The sequence below is a fragment of the Aythya ferina genome (genome assembly GCF_964211825.1).
Source record: "Aythya ferina genome assembly, chromosome: Z".
NCBI classification, from domain to species: Eukaryota; Metazoa; Chordata; class Aves; order Anseriformes; family Anatidae; genus Aythya; species Aythya ferina.
The window spans coordinates 32,700,854-32,714,013 of record NC_140299.1 but is presented as its reverse complement, the minus strand read 5'-3'; the positions used below and the strand labels follow the sequence as shown (position 1 = coordinate 32,714,013).

Here is a 13,160-nt window from a genome sequence, read left to right as displayed (position 1 = left end):
CGCCAAAGTTGCGGCAGGGCCGGGGGCGGCCGTGGCCGCCAGCCATCAAGTGGCTCGTTAAGGAAATGCAGGTGAGCGGGCGGAGCGGCAGGGGGCTGCGCAAGGCGCGGCGCGGCGCGCGCCTCCCGGCCCGGCCCGGCCCGGCCCAGCCCTCTCAGTCCCCCCCGCACCGCTGCAGCCGGCGGCGCCGGGCGCGGATCTGGGGCCGCTGCCGCGCCCCCGGAGGTAGCCGCTCCACCGTCCCCCGCCCCGCCCGCACCCTCCTCCTCCTTCCTCCCCACCCCTCCTCGCTCCCTCTCTCCTCCCTCTTTCCTCTTTTTCTCTCTCTCGCCCTCTCTCTTTGCCGGCCTCATCGGAGAGAGTTGCAGGTATCTTCCCTATCCCCCCTTCGCCAGCCCCCCAAGCAAATTTTAGGGCGCGGAACCCTCGGGAGGTCTTAAAACAACAACAATAACAACAACAAACAAACAAAACAACCTAGCAACAACAAAAACAACAAAAATCAACCAAATCAAAACACCACTGGTAGGAAAAACAAACAAAAATTTTTTTGGAAGTATGACTCTTTTGCAGGAGTCTGCTCGGAAAGCAGGGATATCCCCAAGAAACGAGCGGCACCAGCGCTGGACCCCACCAAAACAGAAGTGCCTGATGTGGCATGTGCTTCTCTTTCTTTGCAGTTCCTTCTGGGCCCGTGTGGACTAAGGGCACAATCCATCGTCTGACTGTCAGGAGGGGAAAGCGGAGACTCCTTCAGGTTTCCAAAGAGGTCCGAGTGGACAGCATTAGTAAGTAAATGCTCCATGCTTGGTTTCTGTCCCTCTGTTCTCCCACTCTTCAACCCTTTTCTTAGCTTATACACATGGAAGCATGCACACACACACACACTTACATGTGTGTGTATATATATGTGTGTTTTATGCTTTTAAATATTTCTGTTCTGGTCAGAGAGGAACTTGTCTACAACTTGAACTGTTTCCAGTAGGAAACGTGCATAAAGTGGTTTGGTCATCTTTTATGAAGAAAAAATTAAAATAAAAAATTAAAATAAAAATAAATTGAAGGTGATGGGTTGTGTCAAGAAACTGAGTATGTTGTATATTGTGCTACCTTAGTCTGAGTGTAGGGATGTGGTAGGTTATAGACAAAACCTAAACAAAGGGATACATCCTCAGGATGTGTCTAAAGCACCGTGTGACCTGCTAAGTAATGCCAGGTGACAGGGCATTTGGTATAAGATAAAATGTGAGAAGACTATAAATACTGTGTTCTTTCAGGTGTAAGCATTATTTTATTTTTTAGCCCAGATATCTGAAGTTAGCTTGTTTTGTGAAGTTTTATATATATAGAATGTATCTTTCTTTTCCTTCTTTTCCTTCTTTTCCTTCTTTTCCTTCTTCTAATGAGGATTACAGTTCCAGGAAACAGAACTGCTTTCTAGGTGCTTTTACGGGACATATCTGCAAGTACTGATGGTGCTTTTTTGATATATGACCAAAAAGAAAAAAAAAAAAAGAAAAAAAGAAAAAAAAAAGAAAAAAAAAACAACAAAGGGTAAACTCATTTGAAAGGGACTCGAGAATGGTAGGACTGAGCTGAGCAGTAGAGCTGACAGAAGGTACAAAGATCAAATAGAGGTATGTCATGAAATGTCTACTGTTAGGTGTTATTTAGCACTAAATATATCTTCATCTGGGGAGCAGAACTTTTCTAGGTATTATTTCTCTTGGGACAGTGGTCCCATTATTGATATTTGTGGCATCTCTTGCAGGAAACAGCAAGTATTTGTAGTTGGGTGTTAACTGTTTCCTAGGTAAAGAAAATAAGGAAGAGAAGTATGTCAATGAAAATATTTGTTCATGTTTGCTAGTACCTACATAAAACCTTTGTGTTATGTCAGTAAAAATAGTTGAGTCAGTTTTTACTTTATTTTTTTTTTTGAATGTACCAGAAGGAATCAATAACATTTCAGCATTTTTTTTCCCTCTATTTCTGCCAAATGGACTTAGATTTGAATTCTTCATGTGTTATTGTATCTATTGTAGGGACAATATGAATTTCAATAAAAGAAACTTATCTCTTTACAAATTCTTGGCAAATTTGTGTTATTTTACAGTACAGTTGAATAATATATGGGGTACTTTAATTACAAATCTAATATCTAATGCATTATAATTTTACTTTTAACCTAGTCTGTCATTAGAAGAAGTTAAACATGTGTTTAAAAACACATTTTATTAAACATCTCAAAGTGAAATTAATGCTGCATTTTCAGGTATAAATCAAAATCAATCACAGATAGTTTATTAGAGTCAAATTAAATGCCTTTCTTTGTGAAATAAAGAAATTTGTTTATGTTACAGTAGTGAAACTAACTGGACAAATTTTATGTAGGAAATTAAAGTGACATAAGCAGTTATAACTAAAACCAGCAGCAGCAGCAGGATAGCATTCAGAGTTGCTTTAAGGTTGTTTTTATAACTTAAAGCTAGGAATAATTACCAAGCGTAGGCTACAAGTTCTAAGGTGGTGAATCAGGATGACTTTTGTATTGCATCACAGTACTCTTTGGGTAATTTATAGTAACATTTATGAAAAAAAAAAAAACAACCTCATGACATTAGCTTAGTAAGGAATTCTATCATTATTATTTTAGAGCTATGAATTTATCATTCAGCTAAAAGCATTTTTTTTTTAAATTATTATTATTATTTTTTTAAGGTAACAATTTGGCACGGCTCATTGCTGTGTTGTACTCCTTGTGGGCAAAGCATTAAAATAATATATCCAGATAAATTGCATGAACTGTTTTGAGACAGTATACAGAGAAGTTTATCAGCTTGCTTTGTGTTCCACTAGCTGGTCTTCATATGCAGCATGTGATGCTGAGTGCCTAATAAAGTGTCTATTTTTACAATATTGTTGAAAAAAGTATATTTGTCTAATTGGATATGGACTACATTTTTTATTTATGTTGAATCAGAACATGGCTTTATTATTTTGGAGCACACTCTATTATTAGTTTTCTGAATTTTCTGTAAATTTAGGATATCACCTGGCAGTACTTCAGTATCTGTACAAAAAAATGATTTGACGTATATTCCGCTTTTGCTGTAATTATTCCTTGCTATGGTGGGAAATGATCTGAGTCAAATCCTGGCAGTTAAGTTTGGTACACATTATATTTGATCATATATTTATGTAGGATCTTGATCATAATTGCTGGTATAGAAAAGTGTCAAATCAGGTCAGTCTGATTTAGAAGAAATGACAGAAGACTTCAGGAAAGACCTCTTGCTGTGAGGACAGTTATATCTTATAGCTGATAGAATAAAGTTGCATATGCAGCAGTAGTGTGTTTTTGCAATAGTTCTTGTTATTCACATCAGACTGAATGATGAAATGTATAAGCAATCTGCAGGGAATGTATGATTAATTCTTCTCATATGTGCTTATTGTAGGAATTCATACAAGGAAACTTCAACATATCTGCATTACTTTACAGCTGATAAAGTCATTGTCTGTTTTTAGTATTAATCACATAGTGTACAAGTGTGCTACTAAATTTTATGATGTTAAACTGTGATGGAAAAAAGTAGTAAATTCTTAATTTCTTGTCATATATAGCCTTATTGAAGAAACTGACCAATACACAAGAAAGCATGATGCTTGACAGCAAAAAAAAAATAAAAATATTTTGAAGTGATGGATATGGTTCAAATCATACATAGACATCTTAATTAGCTTGGTTTGTATGTCTTTATTTTATGAAGTTATGAAGCATTAATAGCTTTTATGTGTATGGATGCTAGTACTTGAAACTACAGGTTTAAAGTACTGTAACAAGTTGGGGATACTAAGATGTCATTGGCTTAACTGGAAAACAGGTTAGTTCAACATTTAGGAAAAGCTATTGATACTTTTCATCGGTACAAATTTTTCTTAGAGTCCAATTGGTTTAGTATCATTTTGAAGACATAAGCAACACAATCTTATTGACAACAAATATAAATTTAACAGTGGCATTTATGCAGAGGATCTCTAATTTAGGACTGAGTTGTGGTATCTGTATTCAATAAAAGCAGACTTCTTTTTTTTTTTTTTTTTCACCTCATTGATAGACACAAGTATTTTTGGTAAACCAGCTGCAGAGAAGGAAACAAGCAGGGCACTTAAAATAAAAAATAAATAATAATAATAATAATAAAAGTCTATGGTAATATTTTCAATTCAAAATATGAAAATACTTGTTGTATATAAGTTCTGATATTTTTACCACACTTACTTTAGAAGTTCATTAGTACTAGAAGTTTCTTAAGGAGTTTTTATGTGTTTTACCTTCTTCTAGAATTTACACCTCACTGATTTGTGTATGTAGTCTTAATAGAAAACAATAAAATGTATAACTGGTTTTATACTATAGTGATAACAGAATGATGACCCTGTTGGTCACAAGGGGTGCACGTTACCCACATTTTTTTTTTTTTTGCATCGTATTTGATTGCTGTGAAAAATACTTAATAGCAAACAGATGGATTTAAAATTTTGATAGGAAATTATCAATGGACATGGATAAATTATTTTTTAAACAGAAATTAAATGATCATCCTAATAATAAAGATTAAGAGAAGGAAGTGTGCATGTTAGATTAGGCAAAATGAATGCATAATAGAAAGGCTTTCTTAGCAGTCTTAGATGCCTCGTTTTCAGTTTTTCTCTTTTAGTAGCTTCTCTAATAAGTTTCAGTATAAAACAGTAACAGAAAAACTAGCAATAAATAGAAACTTGCTGAGAAATTAAGACTTGTACGGTCAGTATGAGGATTGAATTCTACATCTTTTTTCATCTGTTGTCAATATTTGCAGATATAGTCTTATTTCGCATGTTTCTATTGTACTACATAATATTAACTGAAAACAATTGTGCAAGAAATCTTATTTTGTGCATTCTTTTCCTTTACTGTCCACTTTGTTACTCCTTTTGAAAACTATATTTTTTGTCAATGCATAAGCTTACACTGTAATTGAATAAGATTTTAACTGAGTGGAAACTACAGAATCTGGCTTATAAAATTGGTTTTACAAAATTTCTGTCAACAGACAGAAAAGATCTGTAAAATTTATCAAAATAATAATATGTTTGAATTTTTTTCTGAATACAGGCATGCATTTAAATACTTTTAAAATTGTTTAAAAGACTTGCTGGATTATGCACTTACATTGTGCTGAAATGTAAAATTAATGTTTAAGAAATATATTTGGAATATGTGTATAAGAAATGTACATGGATTTTGTCATGTTTGTTTGCAATATGAAAAGGCCCATTTTATAAGAATACTGTGTGAAATTTATTCCAGCTGTAAGTGGCATGAGCTCATGTACTTTTGAGTTGAAAGAAAGATTCATATTATAGTTCTTTTTTCTCTAAGCACTGAGTCTAGAAAAGCGTTCTCTACAGCAGTTACTCCAATACTTAATTCTCCTCTTGATGTGAAAATCTGGATGCATGTTTTATCTGTATTCTGTATGTTTCATGAAGGCCTTTCATAAAGTAAAGTGGACATTTTGGTGCATACAGTACATTGTACTCTGTTCCTGAGTTTAAAAAATGGTTACTATATATGATGGCCATCCAGAAATTACTATTCCTCCAAGATGAGGCTCTTTATTTGGTTTTAGATTAGCTTTCTCATTTACAAAACATTTCAAACACTTCCCAGCAGTATAATGTTAAATGCTTATGCTTTTTGTTCACAGCGTAAAGTTGTGTTGGAGAGGAAACTGTTTCAGCAATGGTTATTGCCTAGTCTGTAAATATGATGACTTGTGGTTTAATGGGACGTGGGATTATTTAGCTGTCCTGGTTATTACTGAAACTGTGTGAGTAAGGTAAACTCATATTTCCAAAGTGCCCAAGAAACCTCCTGGCTGGTGAGCTTCTTAAGGTGACAGAACAATTGCTTTATGATGATTGATTTAAGGTGAGCAAACTGAATAAAGGTCCTCTGGTGGCAGCAAGTTGGAAGTGTACACCAGTCTTTTGGGAGCTGTAATTCTGGTTACTGCAGCAGAAGTAACAGCATAAGAAGAATTGCATATACTCTAGCCTGGAAGGTAAGTAATTTTTAGACTCATGCAGTAGTTTAACAGTCAGTGTGGGAGTGTGTCAGCCAAAGTAACTTTGCTTTAGCTTTGATGCATTCTCTTTCTCATACACTCTTAAAATGTATCCTTCCTTGTGTTACAAGACATACAGTCTCTGCAGGTCCTGTACTACATAGGACATCTTCTAAAGTAGTAAAGAAAATCATGTTCTCCCCTGTATTCTCTACTCTCATCTCCTTTAGCCCACAGTGGTTTTCTTCTGTCTTCAGCAAAGAAGAAGCTCTCCACATTATAACTGGATCTAACATACCATAATAATTTCAAATCTAAAAATTTATAATGTTCAAAAAAGAGTTATATAAGGACATTTATACATTTTTTAAAATCCACTCTAAAACATTACTTCATACTAACCTTAAATTCTGTTTCTGTATTCAACTTCTGATGAAGTACAACATACTATCAATACTTGCACATAAGTGTAAGGGAGAGCAACAATGAGTGGCCATAAAATTTCTGGCAATAACAAAACAATGTATCTGAATTGCTGTCCATTTGGGTAGAAGGACATAAAGCTATCTGTCATACCAAGTTTCACCTTTCTTAAAAATGACAGAAGAAGTCATGTGTTGACTCAGTCTTAAAAGATTTTCTTTACCACTGAAAGGAAGGTGCTGTGATATGGTGTTAGGAAAAGCTAAATGATAACTTCTGTTCTCAATGGAAGGGGTTCAAAGAAGAGAATCCACAGGAACTGTCCATGTCTACATGAGTTGCTTTCCTTTTCTTACTGTAACTGTGAGGTTGCCAGAGGGCATCCTCAGGCCTCTTAAGAGAGACAGAAAACAATAAGGAACACCGTCTTCATAGAAATCATTATAGTATAATGAAATTACAGTTGATATTTTTCTTCATCTAGATTTTCCCATGAAGGAAAGTAAGGAAGTATTTTTATTTTTATTTTTATTTTTATTTTTATTTTTATTTTTATTTTTATTTTTATTTTTATTTTTATTTTTATTTTTATTTTTATTTTTCTCTTTCTCTTTCTGCTAGTTATTGTGGATTTTGACCATAACAGGAAAATGTTACCATGCATTTGAAAAAGTACAAACCAACTCTTTAAATGTCAGTGTAGATAGGATGTTAGAGTTCATACTAAAGAATTCAAACTAGAAGCATGATTTGAGATCTGTAAAATTCCTGTAGTAGGAACAATGTGCTGGGAGGGGCTTAATCAACATTAAACCATTATTAATGAAGTGTTCTACAAGTGCTAGTAGAAATAATTGATGAATATACACGTATTTATATATACATCAAATTCCTTTAGAGGAAATTTAATTAGCTTTTTTATTATTTTTTTTAACAGATAAATAATGTAAGTTAATTTCTAATAATATACTACACTCAGCCTGTAACATGATTTGTATTCCCATTGTACATACTCATCATGAAAAGTTGTTTAATTGCAAGTATTCCTTCACAAAAGGAAGTCTGCCCAGCAAAACATACCAGTTATTTCAAATTTAACTTTGGTAGAATTGGCCCACGTTATTAATATACCAATTGGAGTACTTTTGGACAAATCAAAACAACATAAAATGTGCTCTTTGGATAATTTATTGACCTCTGCAATTTTAAGCACAATTGTTCTTTGAACTTGGTCATTCTTCATATAAATAAAAATACATAATAATGGCTCTTTCACACAAATTACAATTATCCATTTTTTTATGAATGCTAGGCTTGAAAAGCTGCACAAATACCACAAATACATTGGCCTTTTTTAAGATTTAGAAGTTTTGAAGTGGGCCATATTTGACTCTTTCTCTTGGTGAAAAGGTGTCCTGTGAAACTAAGATCATCTCAAAAGGCTGGAGATTGTTTTGTCAAATACCTCAGCTAGGAAACATACAATTGACTGCAGAGCTTCAACAAAAGGCACATAGGTCACCAAGCATGGGTAATCAAATACTGTTAGTCATTCTCCTTTTAGTCATGCTGTGGTCTTCTGCAAATTTTATATATTTATTGAGATTTTTGTCAGCAGTATATAATAGGTGTTATTTGGAAGAAAAGAGAAATAATTTGGAAGTAGGGCCAAATTGTTTTCTTCTAATAGTCCTTTATAGTATGTTTTCAATTAGTTATTTTAATGAAATTGCAAGAAATGCAAAGATCATGTTACCTACACGATGCCATTGAATGGAATGAAGTGGTAATTAAGTGTTTTTTTTCTTTCTTTTTTTTTTTTTTTTTTTCTGTGCAATTTATATTAAAAACAAGTATAGAATAAGATCATTCAACATGGATCAGATTTCAAATTTTATGGTATTCTGCCAACTGAATAAGAATGCAATACTTCCCTTATTTCACATTCTCTTTGCTTTGAACTGTAAATTCTGTTTTCTGTTCTAGGTTTGTTATAGAACTGTGAAATTTACATCAGGCACAACAGTAGCAACTTGCACTGTGTGCTGCATCCATTTTTCCATGTCAGCTGTAGATTTTCACAGGTTTCTATGGGTGTGGAAAGGAAGTCTCTAGATAAATTGATTGAATTATAAACTCATTGTTATTGACTGTAAATTAGGAAGTATCCAAATTTGTGCTCAGGATCACCTTTGTTCCTTATCATGGAAGCCAGCCCTTCTCATCTCCGCTAGGTTCCTCATGTTCCCTGCTTTCATAGCCTTTTTTTTTCAGAAGTCTGGAATATAGATTAAGTATTTTGAAATCAGCATATATCTGGGCTTTCTGTTCCTTCTCACATTTTATGAGGATATTTTTTCCGTAGATAAGTACTTGTGGGACTTTTAAGTAGGGTGTGATAGACTTCTTACCCTTTTTCTAGAACTGCTGATATTGAGATAGTTTTCCAGGTTATGCAAATAGCAGATGTTTCCTAATGTGGGGTGAGGCATGAAGAATTAACTGATACCTACATAGGTGTTTCATAAAACCAAGAATGGACAAAATCACACATGAATTGTTCATATCCATATTTCAATGTTTTATCTAGAACTTTGTCATTCCTATTTTTCCTTTCTGAAGAAAAGGATTATTTTTTTTATGTGTCTTGATAATAATACTTGAATTTAATAGAGCTGCTCACTTTATCAACATATTTGTTTAACTATCAGCATAATCTGATTAATTATATATTGGGGACTTTCTGGAAATCTTATCACAGTGTGCTCATGCATAAATGCACCTGTATGTGCATCTGAAGTGACATTATCCTTGCTTTCATATTCCAAAAATAGCTTGTTTTTGTTTTTTTTTTTTTTTTTTTTTTGCTTGTTTTATTCCATTTTTCATAGGTTATACAGAGATTAATGGAGCCCAAAAGCTTATGCTACTAACTCAAGCCACAGAATCAACTTGTGTGTTTTCCTGGTGGTGCCCCTGAGCCAAGGTACCACAACACTGCAAAACTTAAAAACAGTTGAGTAATGCTTTTTATTATTATTGTTATTTGCTGCTTTAATAGGTCATCTTTTTCTATTTCTTGGAAAGGAAAGATGGAATTAGGGATCTGTATAATATAGTTATGCTGAGGTGAAGTGTGTTTTCTGTTTCTGTATTATTGACATCTTGACCATTATGCAACCAATAAAGATTACTGGCAATAATGTTTTCTTCTGAGGTCAGGGATATTGATTTTGGACTGTAAGCAGAGTTGATGTGATAAATCTTATGGTAACGGTACTGTTTGGATATAATTTTTGACATAATTAGCTTTAGACAAAAAGTTTACATACATGAATATGCACTTGCTGTAGTTATTTGGATATAATGTTTATTAAAAGATCATTGCAAAAGACTTTGTAAGTGTTCTGCTTCATAAAGGGTATTGGGATAGGATAGATGAGAGACTACTCTTACAGATGGATCACAGAATTTCTAGGTTGGAAGAGACCTCAAGATCATTGAGTCCAACCTCTGACCTAACACTAACAGTCCCCACTAAACCATATCCCTAAGCTCTACATCTAAACGTCTTTTAAAGACTTCCAGGGATGGTGACTCCACCACTTCCCTGGGCAGCCTGTTCCAGTGTCTAACAACCCTTTCAGTAAAGAAGTTCTTCCTAAGATCCAACCTAAAACCTGGTGCAACTTAAGCCCATTCCCCCTCGTCCTGTCACCAGGCACATGGGAGAACAGACCAACCCCCACCTCTCTACAGCCTCCTTTAAGGTATCTGTAGAGAGCGATAAGGTCACCCCTGAGCCTCCTTTTCTCCAGGCTGAACAAGCCCAGCTCCCTCAGCCGCTCCTCGTAGGACTTGTTCTCCAGGCCCCTCACCAGCTTCGTGCCCTTCTCTGGACCCACTCAAGCACCTCGATGTTCTTCTTGTAGCGAGGGGCCCAAAACTGAACACAGTACTCAAGGTGCGGCCTCACGAGATCCGAGTACAGGGGGACGATCACCTCCCTAGTCCTGCTGGTCACACTGTTTCTTATGCAAGCCAGGATGCTGTTGGCCTTCTTGGCCACCTGAGCACACTGCTGGCTCATATTCAGCTGACTATCAACCATCACTCCCAGGTCCTTCTCTGCCTGGCAGCTCTCCAACCACTCCACTCCCAGCCTGTAGCTCTGCTTGGGGTTATTGCATCCCAGGTGGAGGACCCGGCACTTGGCCTTGTCCAACTTCATGCAGTTGACCTCAGCCCATAAGTGCAGCCTATCCAGATCCTCCAGATGGAGATCTCTATTAGTATTCTTGGTAACATAGCTACCAAGGTTTTAGCGTGGAGGGGGAATAGATCCAGTTTATGAGCCAGAAACAATGTCCATAAAGAGAAGATGAAATGGTCTTCAAAAGTTATTGTAATAACTACAAAGAATAGAGCAATTTAATAAGCAGAAAAAAAAAAAAAGAAAAAAAAAAAAAAAGGATCCAAGAAAAACTTAATCTATATATTTTTATCTGATTTTATTATATATAATATATAATATATATATATATAGAGAGAGAGGTCATATACGTATATAACCTCAAGCAATATTCTATCCCAGTAGGATATCCTAGCTCATGCAAACTTTAACATCTGTTATGGTGTTTCTCTGGCTTTCCACATTTTCTTAGCTTATGGAAAAATAAATAAATAAATAAATAAATAAAGCAAAGTTGTGATTTTTAATACATGTCTAAAAGTTGTACAGTAACATAATATATTGTCATTTATGCCTGCATCATATGAAAACTGTGATTCAGATGAAAGTTGAGAGATAGTAAAGAGGATGTCTAATAATTATGATAATAATAATGATAGTGATGTCTTGTGATGTCTTGAGAGCAAAACCAGATTGTTAACTTGAAAGAACATTGATTTTCTCTTGCCCTGTACATCAAGAGTCATTGTAGGAACAGGATGAACAATTCAATGCTTTATTATTATTATTATTATTATTATTATTATTATTAAGGTGTGTTTTAGTGGTGTTTAGAATGAACCAAGTTGAGAAAGCTACTTCTCAGAAGAATGTTCACAGTGATTTCCAGTGGCAGTAACTTTTCTCCTTATCTGTTTTCTCCTATCTGCTAAATCTCACTATCAACTAAAAATACATTTTTCACCATCAGTTCTCACATAAGCAGATATGGTAATTTCCAAAAAGTTACTATGTGGTCATTGTTAAAATAATGTTAACAATGAACTGAGAATATTTAATCTTCTAAGTGTCTGAGCAGGAGGTGCTGGATACAGCATGAGTTCTGCTTCTTATTTCATGGTGCAATGTGAGCTTTTATTGGTTTTATTTGTTAGTACATGTGAGAACATCTAGTGATTATCATGTCTGCTGTATTTATATTGAATATTCATATTGGACATTTTAAGTTACTGTACTGGGTCCAGCTGAGATGGAGTTAACTTACCCTGCAACAGCCCATATGCACTTGTAGCTAGAACAGCACTGGTATCACACCGGTGTTATGTCTGCTTCTAAGCAATATTGGCACCGCATCAGGACTCTCTCTAACTCTCCCAGAGTCAGCAGGCTGGGGGTGGGCAAAAAGTGAACATCACCAGGGCAGCTGACCTAAACCAAACAAATTCTATAAATTCTATACCATATGATGTCACACTCAGCAATAAAAGGTGGAAAAAGGAAAAAGAGAGAGGGGTGAGCTCTTGTGAAAATGTCTGTCCTGCTGAACAACAGCTACATGAGTTTAGACCCTGCTTCAAGGACGTGGTTGAGCATCGCTCATTGGTGGGAAGCAGAGAGTAATTTCTTTCCTCTGCACTTCTACACATCCTTTTCTTTTCTTTTCTTTTTTTTTTTTTTTTTTCCCCAACTTTCCCCTTTCCCTTTTTTCCCTTTATTTAAATTGTGTAATTAATAATAACTTTTTATTAATAACTATTTTTCCATTTAATTAAATTATCCTTATCTCAACCTGTGAGTTATTTCTTCCCCTCCTCTTCTGAGCAGGGGGAGTGAGAGTGAATGTGGTGGAGTTCAGCTGCCTAGCAAGGTAAAACCATCACAGTTATTGCAAAGTATAGTAACACCTTAATTTTCTTCTACAATACTGTATTTCTTAGTACCTTTTGAATGTCTTTGTCAGTTACAGATAGCAATAATTCCTGTTGGCATTTATTTATATGCTTTCTTAAGGTAGAAAACAGTGCAGTTGTGAATTCAATGATATTGTATTAAGAAATCAGTCTTAATAATGCTAGCTAGCATACAACAATATTTTGCTGGTTTAAAAAAAGGTGAATATCTGAGTTAGTTCTGTAACAGAAGGTATTATAACTTTTTCTTATATGAGCAGCAAATGCGTTGAGGACAGAAAGAAGTACAGCTGTACTGCTTGCATACTACTTGGCTTAAAATGAGAAAGGAGGGCTAAATGCCCTCTACACTTTGCAAGAAATTTATGTGTAAATAGTTGGTCCATCACACAGGTCCATCCCTTTTTGCAACCCATCTTTATAAGACAAAAACTCTGTAAGTTTCCCTTGTGAGAAAGTAGGAAGAGAAACTATATCTGATTTAAAAATCTGTATCCATTTCCTCTTCAAGAGATCACT

At 35.2% G+C, this 13,160-nt stretch overlaps 1 protein-coding gene across 15 annotated transcripts in view; it reads left to right on the top strand.

Moving 5' to 3' along the window:
* Nucleotides 1-282: 282 nt before the first annotated feature.
* PTPRD (protein tyrosine phosphatase receptor type D) overlaps nt 283-13,160 on the top strand; it is a 1,303,784-nt gene continuing 1,290,906 nt past the window's right edge. For all 15 annotated transcript variants that reach the window (XM_084505446.1, XM_084505445.1, XM_084505434.1 and 12 more), the window contains exons 1-2: nt 283-368; nt 681-788. The gene's annotated coding sequence lies outside the window, so the exon portion shown is untranslated. The remainder of the gene's footprint in view (nt 369-680; nt 789-13,160) is intronic.